We start from the raw sequence: 27,393 nt of genomic DNA on the forward strand, positions 1-27,393 counted from the left end.
AGTTTCAGCCCTTTTTTAATCATGATGGGCGGCCCAGGACAGAATCGGCAAACGTGGAATCGTATCCTCAGTTTGTTTGGCAATTTCTCTTACAGTAGTTGTAATGCAGAGAATTATTTTTGCAGGGTGATACTGTCAGTTTGTTGTCACATTTAGAACTTTCTGCTGTATAGAGCAAGATAAATGGAATCTCCCACCCTGTGCATTTCAGTGTAAAGTTTCAGATGAATGTCACAGAGGGTGGTGGAGTCATAATCAAGGCTCCAGTGAGAATTGAACTCACAACCCCTGGTTTACAAGACCAGTGCTCTAACCACTGAGCTATGGAGCCATTCTTAGGAATCCTTCTTTAATAGTCTCCTCTCCTCCTTTCCTTGTCTCCTCTCCTTCATGACCATTTATTTGTTATTTTTAGGGGTAGATCAACTTTAATATTGCAGATTGATTGTGGGTTCTTTCAATGTAATTGTCTGCATCCTTTCCAATCCCCCATATATATTTTTTTACAAACATTTTATTATGTTCCCATAACCCTACCACCCCTCCCCTAATTGGAGAAAATTAATGGACAACAATACTTAGGCTTCTACTTCTAGCTTTATACATTCTATAAACATATTACGAACACAGTATATTTTATATTACTCATATATTTTTTTACATTTTTATTCCCACCCTTCAGCTACCCTCAACCACTTCCACCAATCTCTGAAAACCATCCCGTTTATTTTCTGTTAGCTGCACGTGTGACATAACTCCACAAGTGGTCTTTGTGATATCATTCAACAATTATTATACAATTTGTAAAAATAAAAAATCCCCAAATAATGTCATTTTTTAAATAATTAGCATATTTGACTTTAGCCATAATATTTGTTGTAATTGGCCTATTTCTTCATTATTTTCTGGTGGATTAAACTGAAATTGCAACCAGTGTTCTATGGCTTGTTTAAAAACAGTGATATTCTGGAGATGATTTCATTTTCAAATAACCGAAAGTGAGAGGTTGCAATATCAATAAAGGGAAAAGGTCTATTCTTGTACATGGGTCATTGTAACTAATCTGCTGGAAAACCAGTTTGGATTTAAATACAACTTTTATCTTACAGTTAATATAAGGAAAAGTTCAGGTTAACGTTGTTATTCTTTCAACATGCATGGCTGGTTTACATGACCTCTGCTACTCCTGTCTCTAGTTTCAGCCCTTTTTTAATCATGATGGGCGGCCCAGGACAGAATCGGCAAACGTGGAATCGTATCCTCAGTTTGTTTGGCAATGTCTCTTACAGTAGTTGTAATGCAGAGAATTATTTTTGCAGGGTGATACTGTCAGTTTGTTGTCACATTTAGAACTTTCTGCTGTATAGAGCAAGAGAAATGGAATCTCCCACCCTGTGCATTACAGTGTAAAGTTTCAGATGAATGTCACAGAGGGTGGTGGAGTCATAATCAAGGCCCCAGTGAGAATTGAACTCACGACCCCTGGTTTACAAGACCAGTGCACTAACCACTGAGCTATGGAGCCATTCTTAGGAAACCTTCTTTAATAGTCTCCTCTCCTCTCCTCCTTTCCTTGTCTCCTCTCCTTCATGACCATTTATTTGTTATTTTTAGGGGTAGATCAACTTTAATATTGCAGATTGATTGTGGGTTCTTTCAATGTAATTGTCTGCATCCTTTCCAATCCCCCATATATATTTTCTTACAAACATTTTATTTTATTATTTTCCCATAACCCTACCACCCCTCCCCTAATTGGAGAAAATTAATGGACAACAATACTTAGGCTTCTACTTCTAGCTTATACATTCTATAAACATATTACGAACACAGTATATTTTACATTAGTCATATATTTTTTTACATTTTTATTCCCACCCTTCAGCTACCCTCAACCACTTCCACCAATCTCTGAAAACCATCCCGTTTACTTTCTGTTAGCTGCACGTGTGACATAACTCCACAAGTGGTCTTTGTGATATCATTCAACAATTATTATCCAATTTGTAAACATAAAAAATAAAAAATCCCCAAATAATGTCATTTTTTAAATAATTAGCATATTTGAATTTAGCCATAATATTTGTTGTAATTGGCCTATTTCTTCATTATTTTCTGGTGGATTAAACTGAAATTGCAACCAGTGTTCTATGGCTTGTTTAAAAACAGTGATATTCTGGAGATTATTTCATTTTCAAATAACCGAAAGTGAGAGGTTGCAATATCAATAAAGGGAAAAGGTCTATTCTTGTACATGGGTCATTGTAACTAATCTGCTTGAAAACCAGTTTGGATTTAAATACAACTTTTATCTTACAGTTAATATAAGGAAAAGTTCAGGTTAACGTTGTTATTCTTTCAACATGCATCGCTGGTTTACATGACCTCTGCTACTCCTGTCTCTAGTTTCAGCCCTTTTTTAATCATGATGGGCGGCCCAGGACAGAATCGGCAAACGTGGAATCGTATCCTCAGTTTGTTTGGCAATGTCTCTTACAGTAGTTGTAATGCAGAGAATTATTTTTGCAGGGTGATACTGTCAGTTTGTTGTCACATTTAGAACTTTCTGCTGTATAGAGCAAGAGAAATGGAATCTCCCACCCTGTGCATTACAGTGTAAAGTTTCAGATGAATGTCACAGAGGGTGGTGGAGTCATAATCAAGGCCCCAGTGAGAATTGAACTGACGACCCCTGGTTTACAAGACCAGTGCTCTAACCACTGAGCTATGGAGCCATTATTAGGAAACCTTCTTTAATAGTCTCCTCTCCTCCTTTCCTTGTCTCCTCTCCTTCATGACCATTTATTTGTTATTTTTAGGGGTAGATCAACTTTAATAATGCAGATTGATTGTGGGTTCTTTCAATGTAATTGTCTGCATCCTTTCCAATCCCCCATATATATTTTTTTACAAACATTTTATTATGTTCCCATAACCCTACCACCCCTCCCCTAATTGGAGAAAATTAATGGACAACAATACTTAGGCTTCTACTTCTAGCTTTATACATTCTATAAACATATTACGAACACAGTATATTTTATATTACTCATATATTTTTTTACATTTTTATTCCCACCCTTCAGCTACCCTCAACCACTTCCACCAATCTCTGAAAACCATCCCGTTTACTTTCTGTAAGCTGCACATTTGACATAACTCCACAAGTGGTCTTTGTGATATCATTCAACAATTATTATCCAATTTGTAAAAATTAAAAATTAAAAATCCCCAAATAATGTCATTTTTTAAATAATTAGCATATTTGACTTTAGCCATAATATTTGTTGTAATTGGCCTATTTCTTCATTATTTTCTGGTGGATTAAACTGAAATTGCAACCAGTGTTCTATGGCTTGTTTAAAAACAGTGATATTCTGGAGATTATTTCATTTTCAAATAACCGAAAGTGAGAGGTTGCAATATCAATAAAGGGAAAAGGTCTATTCTTGTACATGGGTCATTGTAACTAATCTGCTGGAAAACCAGTTTGGATTTAAATACAACTTTTATCTTACAGTTAATATAAGGAAAAGTTCAGGTTAACGTTGTTATTCTTTCAACATGCATGGCTGGTTTACATGACCTCTGCTACTCCTGTCTCTAGTTTCAGCCCTTTTTTAATCATGATGGGCGGCCCAGGACAGAATCGGCAAACGTGGAATTGTATCCTCAGTTTGTTTGGCAATGTCTCTTAAAGTAGTTGTAATGCAGAGAATTATTTTTGCAGGGTGATACTGTCAGTTTGTTGTCACATTTAGAACTTTCTGCTGTATAGAGCAAGAGAAATGGAATCTCGCACCCTGTGCATTACAGTGTAAAGTTTCAGATGAATGTCACAGAGGGTGGTGGAGTCATAATCAAGGCCCCAGTGAGAATTGAACTCACGACCCCTGGTTTACAAGTCGAGTGCTCTAACCACTGAGCTATGGAGCCATTTTTAGGAATCCTTCTTTAATAGTCTCCTCTCCTTCTTTCATTGTCTCCTCTCCTTCATGACCATTTATTTGTTATTTTTAGGGGTAGATCAACTTTAATATTGCAGATTGATTGTGGGTTCTTTCAATGTAATTGTCTGCATCCTTTCCAATCCCCCATATATATTTTTTTTACAAACATTTTATTATGTTCCCATAATCCTACCACCCCTCCCCTAATTGGAGAAAATTAATGGACAACAATACTTAGGCTTCTACTTCTAGCTTTATACATTCTATAAACATATTACGAACACAGTATATTTTATATTACTCATATATTTTTTTACATTTTTATTCCCACCCTTCAGCTACCCTCAACCACTTCCACCAATCTCTGAAAACCATCCCGTTTACTTTCTGTTAGCTGCACGTGTGACATAACTCCACAAGTGGTCTTTGTGATATCATTCAACAATTATTATACAATTTGTAAAAATAAAAAATAAAAAATCCCCAAAATAATGTCATTTTTTAAATAATTAGCATATTTGACTTTAGCCATAATATTTGTTGTAATTGGCCTATTTCTTCATTATTTTCTGGTGGATTAAACTGAAATTGCAACCAGTGTTCTATGGCTTGTTTAAAAACAGTGATATTCTGGAGATTATTTCATTTTCAAATAACCGAAAGTGAGAGGTTGCAATATCAATAAAGGGAAAAGGTCTATTCTTGTACATGGGTCATTGTAACTAATCTGCTGGAAAACCAGTTTGGATTTAAATACAACTTTTATCTTACAGTTAATATAAGGAAAAGTTCAGGTTAACGTTGTTATTCTTTCAACATGCATGGCTGGTTTACTCGACCTCTGCTACTCCTGTCTCTAGTTTCAGCCCTTTTTTAATCATGATGGGCGGCCCAGGACAGAATCGGCAAACGTGGAATCGTATCCTCAGTTTGTTTGGCAATGTCTCTTACAGTAGTTGTAATGCAGAGAATTATTTTTGCAGGGTGATACTGTCAGTTTGTTGTCACATTTAGAACTTTCTGCTGTATAGAGCAAGAGAAATGGAATCTCACACGCTGTGCATTACAGTGTAAAGTTTCAGATGAATGTCACAGAGGGTGGTGGAGTCATAATCAAGGCCCCAGTGAGAATTGAACTCACGACCCCTGGTTTACAAAACCAGTGCTCTAACCACTGAGCTATGGAGCCATTATTAGGAATACTTCTTTAATAGTCTCCTCTCCTTCTTTCCTTGTCTCCTCTCCTTCATGACCATTTATTTGTTATTTTTAGGGGTAGATCAACTTTAATATTGCAGATTGATTGTGGGTTCTTTCAATGTAATTGTCTGCATCCTTTCCAATCCCCCATATATATTTTTTTACAAACATTTTATTATGTTCCCATAACCCTACCACCCCTCCCCTAATTGGAGAAAATTAATGGACAACAATACTTAGGCTTCTACTTCTAGCTTTATACATTCTATAAACATATTATGAACACAGTATATTTTATATTACTTATATATTTTTTTACATTTTTATTCCCACCCTTCAGCTACCCTCAACCACTTCCACCAATCTCTGAAAACCATCCCGTTTACTTTCTGTTAGCTGCACGTGTGACATAACTCCACAAGTGGTCTTTGTGATATCATTCAACAATTATTATACAATTTGTAAAAATAAAAAATCCCCAAATAATGTAATTTTTTAAATAATTAGCATATTTGACTTTAGCCATAATATTTGTTGTAATTGGCCTATTTCTTCATTATTTTCTGGTGGATTAAACTGAAATTGCAACCAGTGTTCTATGGCTTGTTTAAAAACAGTGATATTCTGGAGATGATTTCATTTTCAAATAACCAAAAGTGAGAGGTTGCAATATCAATAAAGGGAAAAGGTCTATTCTTGTACATGGGTCATTGTAACTAATCTGCTGGAAAACCAGTTTGGATTTAAATACAACTTTTATCTTACAGTTAATATAAGGAAAAGTTCTAGTTAACGTTGTTTTTCTTTCAACATGCATGGCTGGTTTACATGACCTCTGCTACTCCTGTCTCTAGTTTCAGCCCTTTTTTAATCATGATGGGCGGCCCAGGACAGAATCGGCAAACGTGGAATCGTTTCGTCAGTTTGTTTGGCAATTTCTCTTACAGTAGTTGTAATGCAGAGAATTATTTTTGCAGGGTAATACTGTCAGTTTGTTGTCACATTTAGAACTTTCTGCTGTATAGAGCAAGAGAAATGGAATCTCCCACCCTGTGCATTAAAGTGTAATGTTTCAGATGAATGTCAAAGAGGGTGGTGGAGTCATAATCAAGGCCCCAGTGAGAATTGAACTCACGACCCCTGGTTTACAAGACCAGTGCTCTAACCACTGAGCTATGGAGCCATTATTAGGAATACTTCTTTAATAGTCTCCTCTCCTTCTTTCCTTGTCTCCTCTCCTTCATTACCATTTATTTGTTATTTTTAGGGGTAGATCAACTTTAATATTGCAGATTGATTGTGGGTTCTTTCAATGTAATTGTCTGCATCCTTTCCAATCCCCCATATATTTTTTTTACAAACATTTTATTATGTTCCCATAACCCTACCACCCCTCCCCTAATTGGAGAAAATTAATGGACAACAATACTTAGGCTTCTACTTCTAGCTTTATACATTCTATAAACATATTACGAACACAGTATATTTTATATTACTCATATATCTTTTTACATTTTTATTCCCACCCTTCAGCTACCCTCAACCACTTCCACCAATCTCTGAAAACCATCCCGTTTACTTTTTGTTAGCTGCACGTTTGACATAACTCCACAAGTGGTCTTTGTGATATCATTCAACAATTATTATACAATTTGTAAAAATAAAAAATAAAAAATCCCCAAATAATGTCATTTTTTAAATAATTAGCATATTTGACTTTAGCCATAATATTTGTTGTAATTGGCCTATTTCTTCATTATTTTCTGGTGGATTAAACTGAAATTGCAACCAGTGTTCTATGGCTTGTTTAAAAACAGTGATATTCTGGAGATTATTTCATTTTCAAATAACCGAAAGTGAGAGGTTGCAATATCAATAAAGGGAAAAGGTCTATTCTTGTACATGGGTCATTGTAACTAATCTGCTGGAAAACCAGTTTGGATTTAAATACAACTTTTATCTTACAGTTAATATAAGGAAAAGTTCAGGTTAACGTTGTTATTCTTTCAACATGCATGGCTGGTTTACATGACCTCTGCTACTCCTGTCTCTAGTTTCAGCCCTTTTTTAATCATGATGGGCGGCCCAGGACAGAATCGGCAAACGTGGAATCGTATCCTCAGTTTGTTTGGCAATGTCTCTTACAGTAGTTGTAATGCAGAGAATTATTTTTGCAGGGTGATATTGTCAGTTTGTTGTCACATTTAGAACTTTCTGCTGTATAGAGCAAGAGAATTGGAATCTCCCACCCTGTGCATTACAGTGTAAAGTTTCAGATGAATGTCACAGAGGGTGGTGGAGTCATAATCAAGGCCCCAGTGAGAATTGAACTCACGACCCCTGGTTTACAAGACCAGTGCTCTAACCACTGAGCTATGGAGCCATTCTTAAGAATCCTTCTTTAATAGTCTCCTCTCCTTCTTTCCTTGTCTCCTCTCCTTCATTACCATTTATTTGTTATTTTTAGGGGTAGATCAACTTTAATATTGCAGATTGATTGTGGGTTCTTTCAATGTAATTGTCTGCATCCTTTCCAATCCCCCATATATTTTTTTTTACAAACATTTTATTATGTTCCCATAACCCTACCACCCCTCCCCTAATTGGAGAAAATTAATGGACAACAATACTTAGGCTTCTACTTCTAGCTTTATACATTCTATAAACATATTACGAACACAGTATATTTTATATTACTCATATATTTTTTTACATTTTTATTCCCACCCTTCAGCTACCCTCAACCACTTCCACCAATCTCTGAAAACCATCCCGTTTACTTTTTGTTAGCTGCACGTTTGACATAACTCCACAAGTGGTCTTTGTGATATCATTCAACAATTATTATACAATTTGTAAAAATAAAAAATAAAAAATCCCCAAATAATGTCATTTTTTAAATAATTAGCATATTTGACTTTAGCCATAATATTTGTTGTAATTGGCCTATTTCTTCATTATTTTCTGGTGGATTAAACTGAAATTGCAACCAGTGTTCTATGGCTTGTTTAAAAACAGTGATATTCTGGAGATTATTTCATTTTCAAATAACCGAAAGTGAGAGGTTGCAATATCAATAAAGGGAAAAGGTCTATTCTTGTACATGGGTCATTGTAACTAATCTGCTGGAAAACCAGTTTGGATTTAAATACAACTTTTATCTTACAGTTAATATAAGGAAAAGTTCAGGTTAACGTTGTTATTCTTTCAACATGCATGGCTGGTTTACATGACCTCTGCTACTCCTGTCTCTAGTTTCAGCCCTTTTTTAATCATGATGGGCGGCCCAGGACAGAATCGGCAAACGTGGAATCGTATCCTCAGTTTGTTTGGCAATGTCTCTTACAGTAGTTGTTATGCAGAGAATTATTTTTGCAGGGTGATACTGTCAGTTTGTTGTCACATTTAGAACTTTCTGCTGTATAGAGCAAGAGAATTGGAATCTCCCACCCTGTGCATTACAGTGTATAGTTTCAGATGAATGTCACAGAGGGTGGTGGAGTCATAATCAAGGCCCCAGTGAGAATTGAACTCACGACCCCTGGTTTACAAGACCAGTGCTCTAACCACTGAGCTATGGAGCCATTCTTAAGAATCCTTCTTTAATAGTCTCCTCTCCTTCTTTCCTTGTCTCCTCTCCTTCATGACCATTTATTTGTTATTTTTAGGGGTAGATCAACTTTAATATTGCAGATTGATTGTGGGTTCTTTCAATGTAATTGTCTGCATCCTTTCCAATCCCCCATATATTTTTTTTACAAACATTTTATTATGTTCCCATAACCCTACCACCCCTCCCCTAATTGGAGAAAATTAATGGACAACAATACTTAGGCTTCTACTTCTAGCTTTATACATTCTATAAACATATTACGAACACAGTATATTTTATATTACTCATATATTTTTTTAAATTTTTATTCCCACCCTTCAGCTACCCTCAACCACTTCCACCAATCTCTGAAAACCATCCCGTTTACTTTCTGTTAGCTGCACGTGTGACATAACTCCACAAGTGGTCTTTGTGATATCATTCAACAATTATTATACAATTTGTAAAAATAAAAAATAAAAAATCCCCAAAATAATGTCATTTTTTAAATAATTAGCATATTTGACTTTAGCCATAATATTTGTTGTAATTGGCCTATTTCTTCATTATTTTCTGGTGGATTAAACTGAAATTGCAACCAGTGTTCTATGGCTTGTTTAAAAACAGTGATATTCTGGAGATGATTTCATTTTCAAATAACCGAAAGTGAGAGGTTGCAATATCAATAAAGGGAAAAGGTCTATTCTTGTACATGGGTCATTGTAACTAATCTGCTGGAAAACCAGTTTGGATTTAAATACAACTTTTATCTTACAGTTAATATAAGGAAAAGTTCTAGGTTAACGTTGTTATTCTTTCAACATGCATGGCTGGTTTACATGACCTCTGCTACTCCTGTCTCTAGTTTCAGCCCTTTTTTAATCATGATGGGCGGCCCAGGACAGAATCGGCAAACGTGGAATCGTATCCTCAGTTTGTTTGGCAATGTCTCTTACAGTAGTTGTAATGCAGAGAATTATTTTTGCAGGGTGATACTGTCAGTTTGTTGTCACATTTAGAACTTTCTGCTGTATAGAGCAAGAGAAATGGAATCTCCCACCCTGTGCATTACAGTGTAAAGTTTCAGATGAATGTCACAGTGGGTGGTGGAGTCATAATCAAGGCCCCAGTGAGAATTGAACTCACGACCCCTGGTTTACAAGACCAGTTCTCTAACCACTGAGCTATGGAGCCATTAGTAGAAATCCTTCTTTTAATAGTCTCCTCTCCTCCTTTCCTTGTCTCCTCTCCTTCATGACCATTTATTTGTTATTTTTAGGGGTAGATCAACTTTAATATTGCAGATTGATTGTGGGTTCTTTCAATGTAATTGTCTGCATCCTTTCCAATCCCCCATATATATTTTTTTACAAACATTTTATTATGTTCCCATAACCCTACCACCCCTCCCCTAATTGGAGAAAATTAATGGACAACAATACTTAGGGTTCTACTTCTAGCTTATACATTCTATAAACATTTTACGAACACAGTATATTTTACATTAGTCATATATTTTTTTACATTTTTATTCCCACCCTTCAGCTACCCTCAACCACTTCCACCAATCTCTGAAAACCATCCCGTTTACTTTCTGTTAGCTGCACGTGTGACATAACTCCACAAGTGGTCTTTGTGATATCATTCAACAATTATTATACAATTTGTAAAAATAAAAAATAAAAAATCCCCAAATAATGTCATTTTTTAAAATAATTTGCATATTTGACTTTAGCCATAATATTTGTTGTAATTGGCCTATTTCTTCATTATTTTCTGGTGGATTAAACTGAAATTGCAACCAGTGTTCTATGGCTTGTTTAAAAACAGTGATATTCTGGAGATGATTTCATTTTCAAATAACCAAAAGTGAGAGGTTGCAATATCAATAAAGGGAAAAGGTCTATTCTTGTACATGGGTCATTGTAACTAATCTGCTGGAAAACCAGTTTGGATTTAAATACAACTTTTATCTTACAGTTAATATAAGGAAAAGTTCTAGTTAACGTTGTTATTCTTTCAACATGCATGGCTGGTTTACATGACCTCTGCTACTCCTGTCTCTAGTTTCAGCCCTTTTTTAATCATGATGGGCGGCCCAGGACAGAATCGGCAAACGTGGAATCGTATCCTCAGTTTGTTTGGCAATGTCTCTTACAGTAGTTGTAATGCAGAGAATTATTTTTGCAGGGTGATACTGTCAGTTTGTTGTCACATTTAGAACTTTCTGCTGTATAGAGCAAGAGAAATGGAATCTCGCACGCTGTGCATTACAGTGTAAAGTTTCAGATGAATGTAACAGAGGGTGGTGGAGTCATAATCAATGCCCCAGTGAGAATTGAACTCACGACCCCTGGTTTACAAGACCAGTGCTCTAACCACTGAGCTATGGAGCCATTCTTAGGAATCCTTCTTTAATAGTCTCCTCTCCTCCTTTCCTTGTCTCCTCTCCTTCATGACCATTTATTTGTTATTTTTAGGGGTAGATCAACTTTAATATTGCAGATTGATTGTGGGTTCTTTCAATGTAATTGTCTGCATCCTTTCCAATCCCCCATATATATTTTCTTACAAACATTTTATTATGTTCCCATAACCCTACCACCCCTCCCCTAATTGGAGAAAATTAATGGACAACAATACTTAGGCTTCTACTTCTAGCTTTATACATTCTATAAACATATTACGAACACAGTATATTTTATATTACTCATATATTTTTTTACATTTTTATTCCCACCCTTCAGCTACCCTCAACCACTTCCACCAATCTCTGAAAACCATCCCGTTTACTTTTTGTTAGCTGCACGTTTGACATAACTCCACAAGTGGTCTTTGTGATATCATTCAACAATTATTATACAATTTGTAAAAATAAAAAATAAAAAAATTCCCCAAATAATGTCATTTTTTAAATAATTAGCATATTTGACTTTAGCCATAATATTTGTTGTAATTGGCCTATTTCTTCATTATTTTCTGGTGGATTAAACTGAAATTGCAACCAGTGTTCTATGGCTTGTTTAAAAACAGTGATATTCTGGAGATTATTTCATTTTCAAATAACCGAAAGTGAGAGGTTGCAATATCAATAAAGGGAAAAGGTCTATTCTTGTACATGGGTCATTGTAACTAATCTGCTGGAAAACCAGTTTGGATTTAAATACAACTTTTATCTTACAGTTAATATAAGGAAAAGTTCTAGTTAACGTTGTTATTCTTTCAACATGCATGGCTGGTTTACATGACCTCTGCTACTCCTGTCTCTAGTTTCAGCCCTTTTTTAATCATGATGGGCGGCCCAGGACAGAATCGGCAAACGTGGAATCGTATCCTCAGTTTGTTTGGCAATGTCTCTTACAGTAGTTGTAATGCAGAGAATTATTTTTGCAGGGTGATACTGTCAGTTTGTTGTCACATTTAGAACTTTCTGCTGTATAGAGCAAGAGAAATGGAATCTCGCACGCTGTGCATTACAGTGTAAAGTTTCAGATGAATGTAACAGAGGGTGGTGGAGTCATAATCAATGCCCCAGTGAGAATTGAACTCACGACCCCTGGTTTACAAGACCAGTGCTCTAACCACTGAGCTATGGAGCCATTATTAGGAATCCTTCTTTAATAGTCTCCTCTCCTCCTTTCCTTGTCTCCTCTCCTTCATGACCATTTATTTGTTATTTTTAGGGGTAGATCAACTTTAATATTGCAGATTGATTGTGGGTTCTTTCAATGTAATTGTCTGCATCCTTTCCAATCCCCCATATATATTTTCTTACAAACATTTTATTATGTTCCCATAACCCTACCACCCCTCCCCTAATTGGAGAAAATTAATGGACAACAATACTTAGGCTTCTACTTCTAGCTTTATACATTCTATAAACATATTACGAACACAGTATATTTTATATTACTCATATATTTTTTTACATTTTTATTCCCACCCTTCAGCTACCCTCAACCACTTCCACCAATCTCTGAAAACCATCCCGTTTACTTTTTGTTAGCTGCACGTTTGACATAACTCCACAAGTGGTCTTTGTGATATCATTCAACAATTATTATACAATTTGTAAAAATAAAAATAAAAAAATCCCCAAATAATGTCATTTTTTAAATAATTAGCATATTTGACTTTAGCCATAATATTTGTTGTAATTGGCCTATTTCTTCATTATTTTCTGGTGGATTAAACTGAAATTGCAACCAGTGTTCTATGGCTTGTTTAAAAACAGTGATATTCTGGAGATTATTTCATTTTCAAATAACCGAAAGTGAGAGGTTGCAATATCAATAAAGGGAAAAGGTCTATTCTTGTACATGGGTCATTGTAACTAATCTGCTGGAAAACCAGTTTGGATTTAAATACAACTTTTATCTTACAGTTAATATAAGGAAAAGTTCAGGTTAACGTTGTTATTCTTTCAACATGCATGGCTGGTTTACATGACCTCTGCTACTCCTGTCTCTAGTTTCAGCCCTTTTTTAATCATGATGGGCGGCCCAGGACAGAATCGGCAAACGTGGAATCGTATCCTCAGTTTGTTTGGCAATGTCTCTTACAGTAGTTGTAATGCAGAGAATTATTTTTGCAGGGTGATACTGTCAGTTTGTTGTCACATTTAGAACTTTCTGCTGTATAGAGCAAGAGAAATGGAATCTCACACCCTGTGCATTACAGTGTAAAGTTTCAGATGAATGTCGCAGAGGGTGGTGGAGTCATAATCAAGAACCCAGTGAGAGTTGAACTCACGACCCCTGGTTTACAAGACCAGTGCTCTAACCACTGAGCTATGGAGCCATTATTAGGAATACTTCTTTAATAGTCTCCTCTCCTCCTTTCCTTGTCTCCTCTCCTTCATGACCATTTATTTGTTATTTTTAGGGGTAGATCAACTTTAATATTGCAGATTGATTGTGGGTTCTTTCAATGTAATTGTCTACATCCTTTCCAATCCCCCATATATATTTTCTTACAAACATTTTATTTTATTATTTTCCCATAACCCTACCACCCCTCCCCTAATTGGAGAAAATTAATGGACAACAATACTTAGGCTTCTACTTCTAGATTATACATTCTATAAACATATCACGAACACAGTATATTTTACATTAGTCATATATTTTTTTACATTTTTATTCCCACCCTTCAGCTACCCTCAACCACTTCCACCAATCTCTGAAAACCATCCCGTTTAGTTTTTGTTAGCTGCACGTGTGACATAACTCCACAAGTGGTCTTTGTGATATCATTCAACAATTATTATACAATTTGTAAAAATAAAAAATCCCCAAATAATGTCATTTTTTAAATAATTAGCATATTTGACTTTAGCCATAATATTTGTTGTAATTGGCCTATTTCTTCATTATTTTCTGGTGGATTAAACTGAAATTGCAACCAGTGTTCTATGGCTTGTTTAAAAACAGTGATATTCTGGAGATTATTTCATTTTCAAATAACCGAAAGTGAGAGGTTGCAATATCAATAAAGGGAAAAGGTCTATTCTTGTACATGGGTCATTGTAACTAATCTGCTGGAAAACCAGTTTGGATTTAAATACAACTTTTATCTTACAGTTAATATAAGGAAAAGTTCAGGTTAACGTTGTTATTCTTTCAACATGCATGGCTGGTTTACATGACCTCTGCTACTCCTGTCTCTAGTTTCAGCCCTTTTTTAATCATGATGGGCGGCCCAGGACAGAATCGGCAAACGTGGAATCGTATCCTCAGTTTGTTTGGCAATGTCTCTTACAGTAGTTGTAATGCAGAGAATTATTTTTGCAGGGTGATACTGTCAGTTTGTTGTCACATTTAGAACTTTCTGCTGTATAGAGCAAAAGAAATGGAATCTCGCACCCTGTGAATTTCAGTGTAAAGGTTTAGATGAATGTCACAGAGGGTGGTGGAGTCATAATCAAGGCCCCAGTGAGAATTGAACTCACGACCCCCTGGTTTACAAGACCAGTGCTCTAACCACTGAGCTATGGAGCCATTATATATATTTACAAGTCTCCTCTCCTCCTTTCCTTGTCTCCTCTCCTTCATGACCATTTATTTGTTATTTTTAGGGGTAGATCAACTTTAATATTGCAGATTGATTGTGGGTTCTTTCAATGTAATTGTCTGCATCCTTTCCAATCCCCCATATATATTTTCTTACAAACATTTTATTATGTTCCCATAACCCTACCACCCCTCCCCTAATTGGAGAAAATTAATGGACAACAATACTTAGGCTTCTACTTCTAGCTTTATACATTCTATAAACATATTACGAACACAGTATATTTTATATTACTCATATATTTTTTTACATTTTTATTCCCACCCTTCAGCTACCCTCAACCACTTCCACCAATCTCTGAAAACCATCCCGTTTACTTTTTGTTAGCTGCACGTTTGACATAACTCCACAAGTGGTCTTTGTGATATCATTCAACAATTATTATACAATTTGTAAAAATAAAAATAAAAAAATCCCCAAATAATGTCATTTTTTAAATAATTAGCATATTTGACTTTAGCCATAATATTTGTTGTAATTGGCCTATTTCTTCATTATTTTCTGGTGGATTAAACTGAAATTGCAACCAGTGTTCTATGGCTTGTTTAAAAACAGTGATATTCTGGAGATTATTTCATTTTCAAATAACCGAAAGTGAGAGGTTGCAATATCAATAAAGGGAAAAGGTCTATTCTTGTACATGGGTCATTGTAACTAATCTGCTGGAAAACCAGTTTGGATTTAAATACAACTTTTATCTTACAGTTAATATAAGGAAAAGTTCAGGTTAACGTTGTTATTCTTTCAACATGCATGGCTGGTTTACATGACCTCTGCTACTCCTGTCTCTAGTTTCAGCCCTTTTTTAATCATGATGGGCGGCCCAGGACAGAATCGGCAAACGTGGAATCGTATCCTCAGTTTGTTTGGCAATGTCTCTTACAGTAGTTGTAATGCAGAGAATTATTTTTGCAGGGTGATACTGTCAGTTTGTTGTCACATTTAGAACTTTCTGCTGTATAGAGCAAGAGAAATGGAATCTCGCACCCTGTGCATTACAGTGTAAAGTTTCAGATGAATGTAACAGAGGGTGGTGGAGTCATAATCAAGGCCCCAGTGAGAATTGAACTCACGACCCCTGGTTTACAAGACCAGTGCTCTAACCACTGAGCTATGGAGCCATTCTTACGAATCCTTCTTTAATAGTCTCCTCTCCTTCTTTCCTTGTCTCCTCTCCTTCATTACCATTTATTTGTTATTTTTAGGGGTAGATCAACTTTAATATTGCAGATTGATTGTGGGTTCTTTCAATGTAATTGTCTGCATCCTTTCCAATCCCCCATATATTTTTTTTTACAAACATTTTATTATGTTCCCATAACCCTACCACCCCTCCCCTAATTGGAGAAAATTAATGGACAACAATACTTAGGCTTCTACTTCTAGCTTTATACATTCTATAAACATATTACGAACACAGTATATTTTATATTACTCATATATTTTTTTACATTTTTATTCCCACCCTTCAGCTACCCTCAACCACTTCCACCAATCTCTGAAAACCATCCCGTTTACTTTCTGTTAGCTGCACGTGTGACATAACTCCACAAGTGGTCTTTGTGATATCATTCAACAATTATTATACAATTTGTAAAAATAAAAAATAAAAAATCCCCAAAATAATGTCATTTTTTAAATAATTAGCATATTTGACTTTAGCCATAATATTTGTTGTAATTGGCCTATTTCTTCATTATTTTCTGGTGGATTAAACTGAAATTGCAACCAGTGTTCTATGGCTTGTTTAAAAACAGTGATATTCTGGAGATGATTTCATTTTCAAATAACCAAAAGTGAGAGGTTGCAATATCAATAAAGGGAAAAGGTCTATTCTTGTACATGGGTCATTGTAACTAATCTGCTGGAAAACCAGTTTGGATTTAAATACAACTTTTATCTTACAGTTAATATAAGGAAAAGTTCTAGTTAACGTTGTTATTCTTTCAACATGCATGGCTGGTTTACATGACCTCTGCTACTCCTGTCTCTAGTTTCAGCCCTTTTTTAATCATGATGGGCGGCCCAGGACAGAATCGGCAAACGTGGAATCGTATCCTCAGTTTGTTTGGCAATGTCTCTTACAGTAGTTGTAATGCAGAGAATTATTTTTGCAGGGTGATACTGTCAGTTTGTTGTCACATTTAGAACTTTCTGCTGTATAGAGCAAGAGAAATGGAATCTCCCACCCTGTGCATTACAGTGTAAAGTTTCAGATGAATGTCACAGTGGGTGGTGGAGTCATAATCAAAGCCCCAGTGAGAATTGAACTCACGACCCCTGGTTTACAAGACCAGTGCTCTAACCACTGAGCTATGGAGCCATTCTTAGGAAACCATCTTTAATAGTCTCCTCTCCTCCTTTCCTTGTCTCCTCTCCTTCATGACCATTTATTTGTTATTTTTAGGGGTAGATCAACTTTAATAATGCAGATTGATTGTGGGTTCTTTCAATGTAATTGTCTGCATCCTTTCCAATCCCCCATATATATTTTTTTACAAACATTTTATTATGTTCCCATAACCCTACCACCCCTCCCCTAATTGGAGAAAATTAATGGACAACAATACTTAGGCTTCTACTTCTAGCTTTATACATTCTATAAACATATTACGAACACAGTATATTTTATATTACTCATATATTTTTTTTAAATTTTATTCCCACCCTTCAGCTACCCTCAACCACTTCCACCAATCTCTGAAAACCATCCCGTTTACTTTTTGTTAGCTGCACGTTTGACATAACTCCACAAGTGGTCTTTGTGATATCATTCAACAATTATTATACAATTTGTAAAAATAAAAAATAAAAAATCCCCAAATAATGTAATTTTTTAAATAATTAGCATATTTGACTTTAGCCATAATATTTGTTGTAATTGGCCTATTTCTTCATTATTTTCTGGTGGATTAAACTGAAATTGCAACCAGTGTTCTATGGCTTGTTTAAAAACAGTGATATTCTGGAGATTATTTCATTTTCAAATAACCGAAAGTGAGAGGTTGCAATATCAATAAAGGGAAAAGGTCTATTCTTGTACATGGGTCATTGTAACTAATCTGCTGGAAAACCAGTTTGGATTTAAATACAACTTTTATCTTACAGTTAATATAAGGAAAAGTTCAGGTTAACGTTGTTATTCTTTCAACATGCATGGCTGGTTTACATGACCTCTGCTACTCCTGTCTCTAGTTTCAGCCCTTTTTTAATCATGATGGGCGGCCCAGGACAGAATCGGCAAACGTGGAATCGTATCCTCAGTTTGTTTGGCAATGTCTCTTACAGTAGTTGTAATGCAGAGAATTATTTTTGCAGGGTGATACTGTCAGTTTGTTGTCACATTTAGAACTTTCTGCTGTATAGAGCAAGAGAATTGGAATCTCCCACCCTGTGCATTACAGTGTAAAGTTTCAGATGAATGTCACAGAGGGTGGTGGAGTCATAATCAAGGCCCCAGTGAGAATTGAACTCACGACCCCTGGTTTACAAGACCAGTGCTCTAACCACTGAGCTATGGAGCCATTCTTAAGAATCCTTCTTTAATAGTCTCCTCTCCTTCTTTCCTTGTCTCCTCTCCTTCATTACCATTTATTTGTTATTTTTAGGGGTAGATCAACTTTAATATTGCAGATTGATTGTGGGTTCTTTCAATGTAATTGTCTGCATCCTTCCCAATCCCCCATATATTTTTTTTACAAACATTTTATTATGTTCCCATAACCCTACCACCCCTCCCCTAATTGGAGAAAATTAATGGACAACAATACTTAGGCTTCTACTTCTAGCTTTATACATTCTATAAACATATTACGAACACAGTATATTTTATATTACTCATATATTTTTTTAAATTTTTATTCCCACCCTTCAGCTACCCTCAACCACTTCCACCAATCTCTGAAAACCATCCCGTTTACTTTCTGTTAGCTGCACGTGTGACATAACTCCACAAGTGGTCTTTGTGATATCATTCAACAATTATTATACAATTTGTAAAAATAAAAAATAAAAAATCCCCAAAATAATGTCATTTTTTAAATAATTAGCATATTTGACTTTAGCCATAATATTTGTTGTAATTGGCCTATTTCTTCATTATTTTCTGGTGGATTAAACTGAAATTGCAACCAGTGTTCTATGGCTTGTTTAAAAACAGTGATATTCTGGAGATGATTTCATTTTCAAATAACCAAAAGTGAGAGGTTGCAATATCAATAAAGGGAAAAGGTCTATTCTTGTACATGGGTCATTGTAACTAATCTGCTGGAAAACCAGTTTGGATTTAAATACAACTTTTATCTTACAGTTAATATAAGGAAAAGTTCTAGTTAACGTTGTTATTCTTTCAACATGCATGGCTGGTTTACATGACCTCTGCTACTCCTGTCTCTAGTTTCAGCCCTTTTTTAATCATGATGGGCGGCCCAGGACAGAATCGGCAAACGTGGAATCGTATCCTCAGTTTGTTTGGCAATGTCTCTTACAGTAGTTGTAATGCAGAGAATTATTTTTGCAGGGTGATACTGTCAGTTTGTTGTCACATTTAGAACTTTCTGCTGTATAGAGCAAGAGAAATGGAATCTCCCACCCTGTGCATTACAGTGTAAAGTTTCAGATGAATGTCACAGTGGGTGGTGGAGTCATAATCAAAGCCCCAGTGAGAATTGAACTCACGACCCCTGGTTTACAAGACCAGTGCTCTAACCACTGAGCTATGGAGCCATTCTTAGGAAACCATCTTTAATAGTCTCCTCTCCTCCTTTCCTTGTCTCCTCTCCTTCATGACCATTTATTTGTTATTTTTAGGGGTAGATCAACTTTAATAATGCAGATTGATTGTGGGTTCTTTCAATGTAATTGTCTGCATCCTTTCCAATCCCCCATATATATTTTTTTACAAACATTTTATTATGTTCCCATAACCCTACCACCCCTCCCCTAATTGGAGAAAATTAATGGACAACAATACTTAGGCTTCTACTTCTAGCTTTATACATTCTATAAACATATTACAAACACAGTATATTTTATATTACTCATATATTTTTTTTAAATTTTATTCCCACCCTTCAGCTACCCTCAACCACTTCCACCAATCTCTGAAAACCATCCCGTTTACTTTTTGTTAGCTGCACGTTTGACATAACTCCACAAGTGGTCTTTGTGATATCATTCAACAATTATTATACAATTTGTAAAAATAAAAAATCCCCAAATAATGTCATTTTTTAAATAATTAGCATATTTGACTTTAGCCATAATATTTGTTGTAATTGGCCTATTTCTTCATTATTTTCTGGTGGATTAAACTGAAATTGCAACCAGTGTTCTATGGCTTGTTTAAAAACAGTGATATTCTGGAGATGATTTCATTTTCAAATAACCAAAAGTGAGAGGTTGCAATATCAATAAAGGGAAAAGGTCTATTCTTGTACATGGGTCATTGTAACTAATCTGCTGGAAAACCAGTTTGGATTTAAATACAACTTTTATCTTACAGTTAATATAAGGAAAAGTTCTAGTTAACGTTGTTATTCTTTCAACATGCATGGCTGGTTTACATGACCTCTGCTACTCCTGTCTCTAGTTTCAGCCCTTTTTTAATCATGATGGGCGGCCCAGGACAGAATCGGCAAACGTGGAATCGTATCCTCAGTTTGTTTGGCAATGTCTCTTACAGTAGTTGTAATGCAGAGAATTATTTTTGCAGGGTGATACTGTCAGTTTGTTGTCACATTTAGAACTTTCTGCTGTATAGAGCAAGAGAAATGGAATCTCCCACCCTGTGCATTACAGTGTAAAGTTTCAGATGAATGTCACAGTGGGTGGTGGAGTCATAATCAAGGCCCCAGTGAGAATTGAACTCACAACCCCTGGTTTACAAGACCAGTTCTCTAACCACTGAGCTATGGAGCCATTAGTTGAAATCCTTCTTTTAATAGTCTCCTCTCCTCCTTTCCTTGTCTCCTCTCCTTCATGACCATTTATTTGTTATTTTTAGGGGTAGATCAACTTTAATATTGCAGATTGATTGTGGGTTCTTTCAATGTAATTGTCTGCATCCTTTCCAATCCCCCATATATATTTTTTTACAAACATTTTATTATGTTCCCATAACCCTACCACCCCTCCCCTAATTGGAGAAAATTAATGGACAACAATACTTAGGGTTCTACTTCTAGCTTATACATTCTATAAACATTTTACGAACACAGTATATTTTACATTAGTCATATATTTTTTTACATTTTTATTCCCACCCTTCAGCTACCCTCAACCACTTCCACCAATCTCTGAAAACCATCCCGTTTACTTTCTGTTAGCTGCACGTGTGACATAACTCCACAAGTGGTCTTTGTGATATCATTCAACAATTATTATACAATTTGTAAAAATAAAAAATAAAAAATCCCCAAATAATGTCATTTTTTAAAATAATTTGCATATTTGACTTTAGCCATAATATTTGTTGTAATTGGCCTATTTCTTCATTATTTTCTGGTGGATTAAACTGAAATTGCAACCAGTGTTCTATGGCTTGTTTAAAAACAGTGATATTCTGGAGATGATTTCATTTTCAAATAACCAAAAGTGAGAGGTTGCAATATCAATAAAGGGAAAAGGTCTATTCTTGTACATGGGTCATTGTAACTAATCTGCTGGAAAACCAGTTTGGATTTAAATACAACTTTTATCTTACAGTTAATATAAGGAAAAGTTCTAGTTAACGTTGTTATTCTTTCAACATGCATGGCTGGTTTACATGACCTCTGCTACTCCTGTCTCTAGTTTCAGCCCTTTTTTAATCATGATGGGCGGCCCAGGACAGAATCGGCAAACGTGGAATCGTATCCTCAGTTTGTTTGGCAATGTCTCTTACAGTAGTTGTAATGCAGAGAATTATTTTTGCAGGGTGATACTGTCAGTTTGTTGTCACATTTAGAACTTTCTGCTGTATAGAGCAAGAGAAATGGAATCTCGCACGCTGTGCATTACAGTGTAAAGTTTCAGATGAATGTAACAGAGGGTGGTGGAGTCGTAATCAAGGCCCCAGTGAGAATTGAACTCACGACCCCTGGTTTACAAGACCAGTGCTCTAACCACTGAGCTATGGAACCATTATTAGGAATCCTTCTTTAATAGTCTCCTCTCCTCCTTTCCTTGTCTCCTCTCCTTCATGACCATTTATTTGTTATTTTTAGGGGTAGATCAACTTTAATATTGCAGATTGATTGTGGGTTCTTTCAATGTAATTGTCTGCATCCTTTCCAATCCCCCATATATATTTTCTTACAAACATTTTATTATGTTCCCATAACCCTACCACCCCTCCCCTAATTGGAGAAAATTAATGGACAACAATACTTAGGCTTCTACTTCTAGCTTTATACATTCTATAAACATATTACGAACACAGTATATTTTATATTACTCATATATTTTTTTACATTTTTATTCCCACCCTTCAGCTACCCTCAACCACTTCCACCAATCTCTGAAAACCATCCCGTTTACTTTTTGTTAGCTGCACGTTTGACATAACTCCACAAGTGGTCTTTGTGATATCATTCAACAATTATTATACAATTTGTAAAAATAAAAATAAAAAAATCCCCAAATAATGTCATTTTTTAAATAATTAGCATATTTGACTTTAGCCATAATATTTGTTGTAATTGGCCTATTTCTTCATTATTTTCTGGTGGATTAAACTGAAATTGCAACCAGTGTTCTATGGCTTGTTTAAAAACAGTGATATTCTGGAGATTATTTCATTTTCAAATAACCGAAAGTGAGAGGTTGCAATATCAATAAAGGGAAAAGGTCTATTCTTGTACATGGGTCATTGTAACTAATCTGCTGGAAAACCAGTTTGGATTTAAATACAACTTTTATCTTACAGTTAATATAAGGAAAAGTTCAGGTTAACGTTGTTATTCTTTCAACATGCATGGCTGGTTTACATGACCTCTGCTACTCCTGTCTCTAGTTTCAGCCCTTTTTTAATCATGATGGGCGGCCCAGGACAGAATCGGCAAACGTGGAATCGTATCCTCAGTTTGTTTGGCAATGTCTCTTACAGTAGTTGTAATGCAGAGAATTATTTTTGCAGGGTGATACTGTCAGTTTGTTGTCACATTTAGAACTTTCTGCTGTATAGAGCAAGAGAAATGGAATCTCGCACACTGTGCATTACAGTGTAAAGTTTCAGATGAATGTAACAGAGGGTGGTGGAGTCATAATCAAGGCCCCAGTGAGAATTGAACTCACGACCCCTGGTTTACAAGACCAGTGCTCTAACCACTGAGCTATGGAGCCATTATTAGGAATCCTTCTTTAATAGTCTCCTCTCCTCCTTTCCTTGTCTCCTCTCCTTCATGACCATTTATTTGTTATTTTTAGGGGTAGATCAACTTTAATATTGCAGATTGATTGTGGGTTCTTTCAATGTAATTGTCTGCATCCTTTCCAATCCCCCATATATATTTTCTTACAAACATTTTATTATGTTCCCATAACCCTACCACCCCTCCCCTAATTGGAGAAAATTAATGGACAACAATACTTAGGCTTCTACTTCTAGCTTTATACATTCTATAAACATATTACGAACACAGTATATTTTATATTACTCATATATTTTTTTACATTTTTATTCCCACCCTTCAGCTACCCTCAACCACTTCCACCAATCTCTGAAAACCATCCCGTTTACTTTTTGTTAGCTGCACGTTTGACATAACTCCACAAGTGGTCTTTGTGATATCATTCAACAATTATTATACAATTTGTAAAAATAAAAATAAAAAAATCCCCAAATAATGTCATTTTTTAAATAATTAGCATATTTGACTTTAGCCATAATATTTGTTGTAATTGGCCTATTTCTTCATTATTTTCTGGTGGATTAAACTGAAATTGCAACCAGTGTTCTATGGCTTGTTTAAAAACAGTGATATTCTGGAGATTATTTCATTTTCAAATAACCGAAAGTGAGAGGTTGCAATATCAATAAAGGGAAAAGGTCTATTCTTGTACATGGGTCATTGTAACTAATCTGCTGGAAAACCAGTTTGGATTTAAATACAACTTTTATCTTACAGTTAATATAAGGAAAAGTTCAGGTTAACGTTGTTATTCTTTCAACATGCATGGCTGGTTTACATGACCTCTGCTACTCCTGTCTCTAGTTTCAGCCCTTTTTTAATCATGATGGGCGGCCCAGGACAGAATCGGCAAACGTGGAATCGTATCCTCAGTTTGTTTGGCAATGTCTCTTACAGTAGTTGTAATGCAGAGAATTATTTTTGCAGGGTGATACTGTCAGTTTGTTGTCACATTTAGAACTTTCTGCTGTATAGAGCAAGAGAAATGGAATCTCCCACCCTGTGCATTACAGTGTAAAGTTTCAGATGAATGTCACAGAGGGTGGTGGAGTCATAATCAAGGCCCCAGTGAGAATTGAACTCACGACCCCTGGTTTACAAGACCAGTGCTCTAACCACTGAGCTATGGAGCCATTATTAGGAATCCTTCTTTAATAGTCTCCTCTCCTCCTTTCCTTGTCTCCTCTCCTTCATGACCATTTATTTGTTATTTTTAGGGGTAGATCAACTTTAATATTGCAGATTGATTGTGGGTTCTTTCAATGTAATTGTCTGCATCCTTTCCAATCCCCCATATATATTTTCTTACAAACATTTTATTTTATTGTTTTCCCATAACCCTACCACCCCTCCCCTAATTGGAGAAAATTAATGGACAACAATACTTAGGCTTCTACTTCTAGCTTTATACATTCTATAAACATATTACGAACACAGTATATTTTACATTAGTCATATATTTTTTTACATTTTTATTCCCACCCTTCAGCTACCCTCAACCACTTCCACCAATCTCTGAAAACCATCCCGTTTACTTTTTGTTAGCTGCACGTGTGACATAACTCCACAAGTGGTCTTTGTGATATCATTCAACAATTATTATACAATTTGTAAAAATAAAAAATAAAAAATCCCCAAATAATGTCATTTTTTAAATAATTAGCATATTTGACTTTAGCCATAATATTTGTTGTAATTGGCCTATTTCTTCATTATTTTCTGGTGGATTAAACTGAAATTGCAACCAGTGTTCTATGGCTTGTTTAAAAACAGTGATATTCTGGAGATTATTTCATTTTCAAATAACCGAAAGTGAGAGGTTGCAATATCAATAAAGGGAAAAGGTCTATTCTTGTACATGGGTCATTGTAACTAATCTGCTGGAAAACCAGTTTGGATTTAAATACAACTTTTATCTTACAGTTAATATAAGGAAAAGTTCAGGTTAACGTTGTTATTCTTTCAACATGCATGGCTGGTTTACATGACCTCTGCTACTCCTGTCTCTAGTTTCAGCCCTTTTTTAATCATGATGGGCAGCCCAGGACAGAATCGGCAAACGTGGAATCGTATCCTCAGTTTGTTTGGCAATGTCTCTTACAGTAGTTGTAATGCAGAGAATTATTTTTGCAGGGTGATACTGTCAGTTTGTTGTCACATTTAGAACTTTCTGCTGTATAGAGCAAGAGAAATGGAATCTCCCACCCTGTGCATTATAGTGTAAAGTTTCAGATGAATGTCACAGAGGGTGGTGGAGTCATAATCAAGGCCCCAGTGAGAATTGAACTCACGACCCCTGGTTTACAAGACCAGTGCTCTAACCACTGAGCTATGGAGCCATTATTAGGAATATTCTTTAATAGTCTCCTCTCCTCCTTTCCTTGTCTCCTCTCCTTCATGACCATTTATTTGTTATTTTTAGGGGTAGATCAACTTTAATATTGCAGATTGATTGTGGGTTCTTTCAATGTAATTGTCTGCATCCTTTCCAATCCCCCATATATATTTTCTTACAAACATTTTATTATGTTCCCATAACCCTACCACCCCTCCCCTAATTGGAGAAAATTAATGGACAACAATACTTAGGCTTCTACTTCTAGCTTATACATTCTATAAACATATTACGAACACAGTATATTTTACATTAGTCATATATTTTTTTACATTTTTATTCCCACCCTTCAGCTACCCTCAACCACTTCCACCAATCTCTGAAAACCATCCCGTTTACTTTTTGTTAGCTGCACGTGTGACATAACTCCACAAGTGGTCTTTGTGATATCATTCAACAATTATTATACAATTTGTAAAAATAAAAAATAAAAATATTCCCCAAATAATGTCATTTTTTTAATAATTAGCATATTTGACTTTAGCCTTAATATTTGTTGTAATTGGCCTATTTCTTCATTATTTTCTGGTGTATTAAACTGAAATTGCAACCAGCGTTCTATGGCTTGTTTAAAAACAGTGATATTCTGGAGATTATTTCATTTTCAAATAACCGAAAGTGAGAGGTTGCAATATCAATAAAGGGAAAAGGTCTATTCTTGTACATGGGTCATTGTAACTAATCTGCTGGAAAACCAGTTTGGATTTAAATACAACTTTTATCTTACAGTTAATATAAGGAAAAGTTCAGGTTAACGTTGTTATTCTTTCAACATGCATGGCTGGTTTACATGACCTCTGCTACTCCTGTCTCTAGTTTCAGCCCTTTTTTAATCATGATGGGCGGCCCAGGACAGAATCGGCAAATGTGGAATCGTTTAGTCAGTTTGTTTGGCAATGTCTCTTACAGTAGTTGTAATGCAGAGAATTATTTTTGCAGGGTGATACTGTCAGTTTGTTGTCACATTTAGAACTTTCTGCTGTATAGAGCAAGAGAATCTCCCACCCTGTGCATTAAAGTGTAAAGTTTCAGATGAATGTCACAGAGGGTGGTGGAGTCATAATCAAGGCCCCAGTGAGAATTGAACTCACGACCCCTGGTTTACAAGACCAGTGCTCTAACCACTGAGCTATAGAGCCATTCTTAGGAAACCTTCTTTAATAGTTTCCTCTCCTCCTTTCCTTGTCTCCTCTCCTTCATGACCATTTATTTGTTATTTTTAGGGGTAGATCAACTTTAATAATGCAGATTTATTGTGGGTTCTTTCAATGTAATTGTCTGCATCCTTTCCAATCCCCCATATATATTTTTTTACAAACATTTTATTATGTTCCCATAACCCTACCACACCTCCCCTAATTGGAGAAAATTAATGGACAACAATACTTAGGCTTCTACTTCTAGCTTTATACATTCTATAAACATATTATGAACACAGTATATTTTATATTACTCATATATATTTTTACATTTTTATTCCCACCCTTCAGCTACCCTCAACCACTTCCACCAATCTCTGAAAACCATCCCATTTACTTTCTGTTAGCTGCACGTGTGACATAACTCCACAAGTGGTCTTTGTGATATCATTCAACAATTATTATACAATTTGTAAAAATAAAAATAAAAAAATCCCCAAATAATGTCATTTTTTAAATAATTAGCATATTTGACTTTAGCCATAATATTTGTTGTAATTGGCCTATTTCTTCATTATTTTCTGGTGTATTAAACTGAAATTGCAACCAGTGTTCTATGGCTTGTTTAAAAACAGTGATATTCTGGAGATTATTT

The 27,393-nt window shown here is 35.5% G+C and overlaps 23 non-coding genes across 23 annotated transcripts; all 23 read right to left on the minus strand.

The window, feature by feature from the left end:
- Positions 1-258: 258 nt before the first annotated feature.
- Positions 259-331, minus strand: trnat-ugu (transfer RNA threonine (anticodon UGU)). The gene has a single exon. It is a non-coding gene; the product is annotated as a tRNA-Thr (tRNA).
- A 1,121-nt stretch (positions 332-1,452) lies between these two features.
- On the minus strand, positions 1,453-1,525 carry trnat-ugu (transfer RNA threonine (anticodon UGU)). Its single transcript has one exon. It is a non-coding gene; the product is annotated as a tRNA-Thr (tRNA).
- Positions 1,526-2,662: 1,137 nt separating this feature from the next.
- On the minus strand, positions 2,663-2,735 carry trnat-ugu (transfer RNA threonine (anticodon UGU)). Its single transcript has one exon. It is a non-coding gene; the product is annotated as a tRNA-Thr (tRNA).
- A 1,128-nt stretch (positions 2,736-3,863) lies between these two features.
- trnat-ugu (transfer RNA threonine (anticodon UGU)) lies at positions 3,864-3,936 on the minus strand. The gene has a single exon. It is a non-coding gene; the product is annotated as a tRNA-Thr (tRNA).
- Positions 3,937-5,066: 1,130 nt separating this feature from the next.
- Positions 5,067-5,139, minus strand: trnat-ugu (transfer RNA threonine (anticodon UGU)). The gene has a single exon. It is a non-coding gene; the product is annotated as a tRNA-Thr (tRNA).
- A 1,121-nt stretch (positions 5,140-6,260) lies between these two features.
- Positions 6,261-6,333, minus strand: trnat-ugu (transfer RNA threonine (anticodon UGU)). The gene has a single exon. It is a non-coding gene; the product is annotated as a tRNA-Thr (tRNA).
- Positions 6,334-7,460: 1,127 nt separating this feature from the next.
- On the minus strand, positions 7,461-7,533 carry trnat-ugu (transfer RNA threonine (anticodon UGU)). Its single transcript has one exon. It is a non-coding gene; the product is annotated as a tRNA-Thr (tRNA).
- A 1,128-nt stretch (positions 7,534-8,661) lies between these two features.
- Positions 8,662-8,734, minus strand: trnat-ugu (transfer RNA threonine (anticodon UGU)). Its single transcript has one exon. It is a non-coding gene; the product is annotated as a tRNA-Thr (tRNA).
- Positions 8,735-9,863: 1,129 nt separating this feature from the next.
- On the minus strand, positions 9,864-9,936 carry trnat-ugu (transfer RNA threonine (anticodon UGU)). Its single transcript has one exon. It is a non-coding gene; the product is annotated as a tRNA-Thr (tRNA).
- Positions 9,937-11,065: 1,129 nt separating this feature from the next.
- On the minus strand, positions 11,066-11,138 carry trnat-ugu (transfer RNA threonine (anticodon UGU)). The gene has a single exon. It is a non-coding gene; the product is annotated as a tRNA-Thr (tRNA).
- Positions 11,139-12,268: 1,130 nt separating this feature from the next.
- On the minus strand, positions 12,269-12,341 carry trnat-ugu (transfer RNA threonine (anticodon UGU)). The gene has a single exon. It is a non-coding gene; the product is annotated as a tRNA-Thr (tRNA).
- A 1,128-nt stretch (positions 12,342-13,469) lies between these two features.
- Positions 13,470-13,542, minus strand: trnat-ugu (transfer RNA threonine (anticodon UGU)). The gene has a single exon. It is a non-coding gene; the product is annotated as a tRNA-Thr (tRNA).
- A 1,125-nt stretch (positions 13,543-14,667) lies between these two features.
- trnat-ugu (transfer RNA threonine (anticodon UGU)) lies at positions 14,668-14,741 on the minus strand. The gene has a single exon. It is a non-coding gene; the product is annotated as a tRNA-Thr (tRNA).
- A 1,121-nt stretch (positions 14,742-15,862) lies between these two features.
- On the minus strand, positions 15,863-15,935 carry trnat-ugu (transfer RNA threonine (anticodon UGU)). The gene has a single exon. It is a non-coding gene; the product is annotated as a tRNA-Thr (tRNA).
- A 1,129-nt stretch (positions 15,936-17,064) lies between these two features.
- Positions 17,065-17,137, minus strand: trnat-ugu (transfer RNA threonine (anticodon UGU)). Its single transcript has one exon. It is a non-coding gene; the product is annotated as a tRNA-Thr (tRNA).
- Positions 17,138-18,265: 1,128 nt separating this feature from the next.
- On the minus strand, positions 18,266-18,338 carry trnat-ugu (transfer RNA threonine (anticodon UGU)). The gene has a single exon. It is a non-coding gene; the product is annotated as a tRNA-Thr (tRNA).
- A 1,128-nt stretch (positions 18,339-19,466) lies between these two features.
- trnat-ugu (transfer RNA threonine (anticodon UGU)) lies at positions 19,467-19,539 on the minus strand. The gene has a single exon. It is a non-coding gene; the product is annotated as a tRNA-Thr (tRNA).
- Positions 19,540-20,660: 1,121 nt separating this feature from the next.
- trnat-ugu (transfer RNA threonine (anticodon UGU)) lies at positions 20,661-20,733 on the minus strand. Its single transcript has one exon. It is a non-coding gene; the product is annotated as a tRNA-Thr (tRNA).
- Positions 20,734-21,862: 1,129 nt separating this feature from the next.
- Positions 21,863-21,935, minus strand: trnat-ugu (transfer RNA threonine (anticodon UGU)). Its single transcript has one exon. It is a non-coding gene; the product is annotated as a tRNA-Thr (tRNA).
- Positions 21,936-23,063: 1,128 nt separating this feature from the next.
- On the minus strand, positions 23,064-23,136 carry trnat-ugu (transfer RNA threonine (anticodon UGU)). Its single transcript has one exon. It is a non-coding gene; the product is annotated as a tRNA-Thr (tRNA).
- Positions 23,137-24,264: 1,128 nt separating this feature from the next.
- On the minus strand, positions 24,265-24,337 carry trnat-ugu (transfer RNA threonine (anticodon UGU)). Its single transcript has one exon. It is a non-coding gene; the product is annotated as a tRNA-Thr (tRNA).
- A 1,133-nt stretch (positions 24,338-25,470) lies between these two features.
- On the minus strand, positions 25,471-25,543 carry trnat-ugu (transfer RNA threonine (anticodon UGU)). The gene has a single exon. It is a non-coding gene; the product is annotated as a tRNA-Thr (tRNA).
- A 1,122-nt stretch (positions 25,544-26,665) lies between these two features.
- On the minus strand, positions 26,666-26,738 carry trnat-ugu (transfer RNA threonine (anticodon UGU)). The gene has a single exon. It is a non-coding gene; the product is annotated as a tRNA-Thr (tRNA).
- Between the last annotated feature and the right edge of the window lie 655 nt (positions 26,739-27,393).

This window comes from Salvelinus alpinus, chromosome 4 (assembly GCF_045679555.1).
Source record: "Salvelinus alpinus chromosome 4, SLU_Salpinus.1, whole genome shotgun sequence".
NCBI classification, from domain to species: Eukaryota; Metazoa; Chordata; class Actinopteri; order Salmoniformes; family Salmonidae; genus Salvelinus; species Salvelinus alpinus.